This window comes from Acromyrmex echinatior, chromosome 1, assembly GCF_024713525.1.
Source record: "Acromyrmex echinatior isolate Ae372 chromosome 1, ASM2471352v2, whole genome shotgun sequence".
NCBI classification, from domain to species: domain Eukaryota; kingdom Metazoa; phylum Arthropoda; class Insecta; order Hymenoptera; family Formicidae; genus Acromyrmex; species Acromyrmex echinatior.
Window position 1 is genome coordinate 2,172,595 of NC_141852.1, and position 6,000 is coordinate 2,178,594.

Here is a 6,000-nt window from a genome sequence, read left to right on the forward strand (position 1 = left end):
GCGAGCGTTAATTGCGGCGCTCGAGTTGATTCTTCTTCTCGACTTTCCTTTCTCTCTCTCTCTCTCTCTCTCTCTCTCTCTCTCTCTCTCTCCCTCTCTCTCTCTCTCTCTGGTATCATGGCGTCCTGCGTACGGACCTCATATAAGCCTTTGCAATAGATATTAAGTTAAGGCTATAAGATTAAGAATCACCTTTTGTTCACTGCGAGATCGACATCGATTACTGCTCATGTCATTCGGTAATTGTTAGCATCGCTAGATAAATACTCATAGTATAGATTTTCTTAGTTTTCCGTATTCTAACTTAGCAATGCGATACCGATATCCAAGCCGTTTTACGCACGCAATTCCATTTAATCTAACGCGCACGTCCTAATAAGCTGCAGACATAGCTAGTGGCTCAGGCGATCCTTCTTCGGGAATTAGGACAGCGGTGCATCATCGCTTATAGTTGAAGCCTACACTTACGCGAGTTGGAATCAGATCCATGCCGTTCTGGAAATCGAAGCCAGACATATGGTTCGTACAGATGGAAGCTCAATTCCTCATGGATTTACCTCGCGGATATAACTGTAGATGAGACGAAATACAATTATGTGATACAGTGCCTTGACGACGATTCTTTGACCGAAGTTAGCGATATCGTACTCAATCCGCCCGCAATGGATAGATACGTCGCGCTCAAAGATAGGTTAGTTAAAAGCTTCGTAGACAGCGTTGAAAAGAAACTGCGTAAGTTATTAAATAGTGGTTATTAAATGAGATTGATCTAGGTGACTGTCGCCCGTCGCAATTGCTCTGTCAGGTGAGATCTTGCGCGAAATGGCGTGTCAGAAGAAGTGCTTAAATCTTTATGGCTGCAGCGCCTACCACAACAAATGCAGGCTATACTAACAGTTAGCAAGCACGAACTCGAAGAGCTATCGCAACTAGCAGACCGAATAACAGACGTGCTATTCACTGGCGTTAATGCTGTCGTAGCAGTCACACTGATAAAAGCCAATTCAGCAGATTCGCAAATGTCCGCGCTTCTAGATTGAATGGAGAGATTGGAAACTCGTTTATCGCGCGATAGATCACGGGCTTCGCGGAATTCTCGACGCAGAAGCCGTTCAAGATCACAATTGGAGAGCAAGCCGTGCTGGTATCATCGACGTTTTGAAGGAAAAACTACCAAGTGTACGCAACCTTGCAGTTGGAAGCCAGCGAAACAGGAAAACTAGAGGCTGAACTATCTCCGGCGGCAGATAGTTTGGCCGTGGCAGCTCGCCGTCTCATAGTCAGAGACCGTGTCACTGGTATCGAATTTTTGGTGGACACTGGAGCGGATGTCTCGACCATTCCTGTCTCAAGACGCGATCACATCCATATTGGCAAACAGGTACTCTACGCTGCAAATGGAATGATCATCCCTATATACAAAAATTACTCCAGCTTGATTTGGGATTCCGTCGTGTTTTTCAATGGTCTTTCATAATCACCGAAGTGGACACTTTTATTATCGGCTCAGATTTTCTAGCACGTTTCAACTTGCTGTCTGACATACGGCACAAGCATTTAATCGACGGTAACACGTTTCTTAAAGTCTCTGCTCAGCTTGTCAGCAAAACTATTTCTCGGTTAACAGCGTTTGCTGATGCCCATACAAAGAGATTCTAAGCAAGTTTCTTGAAATAACTAGAACGTCGATCACGCACAAACAAACTGCATACGGAGTGGAATGTAATGTAATCGAATGACATGTAATCGAAACAACGGGTCCTCCTGTGTTAAACAAAGCCAGACGCCTCTGTCCAGAAAAACTCAAAGCAGCTAAACAAGAGTTTGAATACATGATGCAATAAGGCTTATGCAGACCTTCCAAGAGCCCTTGGTCTAGTCCTTTACATCTTATGCAAAAGAAGATAGCAATTGGCGTCCGTGTGGAGATTACCGCAAACTCAATGAGGTAACCAAATCGTTACTCAATTCCGTTCTTGCAAGACAGTAAACATTTCCTGCATGACAAAACCATGTTCTCTACATAGATCTAGTGCACGCATACCAACAGATTCCAGTCCGCGAATCGGATATTCCGAAAACTGCAATCATTACACCGTTCGGACTTTTCGAATTTCCTTATATGACATTCGAACTTCGTAACGCAGCACAAATTTTTCAAAGATTTATGGACCGAGTAACTGTAGGACTTCTGTTTTACTTATATCGATGACATTTTAATCACTTCGCAAGATGAAATGCAGCATAAAGAGCATCTAAAAATATTATTCGACAGACTTCAACAGCATGGCATAGCAATCAATCCGAATAAATGTGTATTCGGACAGAAAAGTGTCAGCTTCCTGGAACATACAATTAGCGCTGAAGGCATCAAACCTTTACCCGTCCAAGTTGAATTTCAGGAACCAGCTATAATCAAAGAATTTCGATGTTTCTTAGGAATGCTCAATTTCTACAACCGGTTTCTCAAAGATCTCGTAAGCATGCACGCACTATTGCTAAATGCAATTTCGGGACGTAAACGCAACAACAATGCGAAAATAGAATGGATTTCTGAGCTCAAACAATCCTTTCAACGAGTTAAGGAACATCTCGCTCAAGCCACCTCGTTCGCATTTCCACACAGTTATTATTAGTTCGCTCCGTTCCGAAGTCGGAGCGAACATGCCATATCACCCACAAAGATATATGCGACCGCATTTACACACAGTAAGGCAACACTCTCGTTGCAAACAAACGCCTTAGACAAAGCAATCGGTGCGGTATTGCAATAGTACAGCAACGGATTTTTATAGTCACTCAGTTTCTTTTCAACGAAGCTCACGCCTACGCAAACGAAGTTTAACGCATTAACGCGTTAACGAAGTATAGCGCATATGATAGAGAATTATTAGCTATCTATGCGGCTATCAAATATTTTCGATATATGCTAGAGGGACGAAACTTTCACGTTATCACGGATCATAAATCCCTCGTGTACGCATTCAAGAGAAAATCAGATCAAATGTCGTTAAGACAAACCCGCAAACTACTCTTTATTTCGGAGTTCACAACCGATGTACGTCACGTTTCAGGCACCGAAAACATTGTAGCATTATCTCGCATCGACATTATCGTGATGCCAACTAGTCTCGATATGCAAGAGATTGCAGAAGCCTCGGATAACGAATTGCAGCAACTGAAGCAATCTACATCAACGTCTTTGAAGCTCAAAAAGTTTATCGGAAACAGCATCCAACATTTACTGTGACACTTCAGAAGAAGAAATCAGGCCTTACATTCCTGGATCATTATGAAGACGAGTTTTTGACATGGTGACATCATCTCATTCAAGCGACAGAGCAACTCACCGGCAAATTGCGCAAAAATTTGTGTGGCTCTCTATGGCTAAAGACATTAAAGAATGAGCCCGCACTTGTCTAGCATGTCAGCAATCTCATCGGCATAACCATACCTGGCCTACCAAAATACCAGTACCAGATACGTTTCGAGCACGTACATATTGATATCGTCGGTCCTCTACCTTCATCCAAAAGTTTCAGGTATTTATTAACAATGATTTACTCGTTGGTCGGAGGCTATTCTATTACAGGATTGTACAGCAAACACGATAGCGAAGATGTTTTTTACTCACTGGGTAGTCAGATTTGGAGTTCCACGCCTGATCACGACTGATTAGGGCTCGCAATTCGAAGCGCAGTTCGACACATTAACCAAACTCGTCGATTCTAAACGTTGTCGGACAACTGCATACCACCCAGAATCTAATGGCATCATCGAATAATGGCATCGCTCTTTAAAAACTGCATTAATGTGCCACGGTGAAACTCAATGGACCGATACACTGCCAGTAGTATTACTCAGACTGAGAATTTGTTTCAAAGAGGATCTAGGCACTTCTGTAGCGGAATTAGTTTACGACACTACGCTCAAAGTACCGGGTGAGTTTTTCTCCTCTGAAGAAATGTCGAGCGATCCACGAATTTTCGTTCGAGGATTTTCGCATATTTATACAAAAGTTACAGCCTAGACCAACCTCTCATCACTTTAGATCTAATTTATTTTTCTATAAAGATTTGTATAACTGCTCTCATGTCTTCTTCAAAATAGAAGGCAACAGACGTTTTCTGGACTAACCATACACTGGACCGCATAAAGTATTAGAGTGCATTTCGGACAAAGCCTTTGCTGTAGAAGTCGATGGCAAATGTATCAACGCCACTGTCGATAGACTTAAGCTTATTTAATAATTCAAGACTCAGGAATTACTCCGTCCACTGCGTCCCCATCTTTAACTAACATTCTAGTGCAATGTGAACCAAAGACATATCCTGATCCAGCAACCAAGCGAAAGACTGTTAGATTTAAGGATTAATTCGCGCAATATTACATTAAGCGATCACAAGCATAAGTTTCTGTATGTTTCATTTAATTTTATTTTCTGTTATTTTCGTTCTAGCGATAATTTAATCAGTATTTCTTTGCTTAATGTTTACATTGGGAGACGAGTACTGTGGCGTTGCGAGCGTTAGTTGCGGCGCTTGAGTTGGTTCTTCTTCTCGGTTTTTCTTTCTCTCTCTCTGGTGTCATCCTGCGTGCGGACCTCGTGTAAGCCTCTGCGATAATAAATTAAGGCTCGGTAAGATTAAGAATCACCTTTTATTCACTGCGAGATCGACATCGATTACTGTTCATGTCATTCAGTAATTGTTAGCGTTGCCAGATAAATACTCATAGTATAGATTTTCTTAGTTTCCCGTATTCTAACCTAGCAATGCGATATCCGAACCGTTTTACGCACGCAATCACGTCTCTACTTTTGTAATCTGTATTTTCTAAACAATCATTTAAGTTTGTATTAAACCGCTTTATGGCATATGAGTCAGAATCAATGAGTAACATTTATTCGCAAACTTAACGATTTCTCGCCAATTGTCCTTCGCCATTAGTTAGTCATCATCGGCGCCCAGACACGCTCGGCGCCACATTGGGCATAGTAGCCACAATGTAGCCACACTCGTGCGTTCGAAATACCAGATGCGACACGCGCTGCCTTATTGTCTTCATTATATTATTCATTTTATTTTATTGTATTGTATTCAGAGCTATCTGTTTATATCATGTTGAATGTAATAAAGAGTATTTTATTTAATTTTACTACACAGTTCTATGCGTTATTTGTAAGCGCCTCCTCTCTTCGCAACGAATCTCTTTCGTTCCGATAAATTCGTCCGACAAGTTATTCCGCGCAAGTTAGGTTGTTCAAAACTTATGAAAAGAAGAGTATAAAAATCACTGCACAAGATATTGTTTGTGATATTTAATTATCATTACATTAATAAAACATTAGACGTTTCGGCCACAATCTGGCCATCTTCAATAAATTCACAATATTCTTAAAACGCAGAATTACATATATCTGACATTAAATTCAACCGTCGTGTAATAACTATGTATAAACTATGCATAAACGTGTTCTTTTATCATGTGAAGATGCATCGTACACTAATGTTGCAGTGCCAATTGTAAATATTTTTTTGTCGAATTTAAAAAATGTAGAGTTAATTATAATCATAATTGCTTTAATGAACTTATGGAAACTTTACATTTTTTAAATTCGACAAAAAAATATTTAGACAGATTTTCGGCATGCCATGGATTCTCCTCTATATTAGCGAATATTGTTCTACAAGACTTAGAACAAGAAATTATTACTAATAATATCTCGTCTTTTTATTTCCGTTATGTTGATGACATTGTATTAGCGGTGCATAAAGACAAAATGGAGAATATTCTGAAATTGTTTAATTCATATCATGAAAGGCTAAGATTCACAGTTGACTTTGGCGATGAAAACGGCATTAATTTTTTAGACGTTAAACTAATGAAACAAGAAGGAAGAATCTTCGATATTTATAAAAAACCTACTAATTCAGGGAGATATTTAAATTATTTTTCGAATCATCCGTTAGTACATAAAAGGGTATAATCATCGGGCAA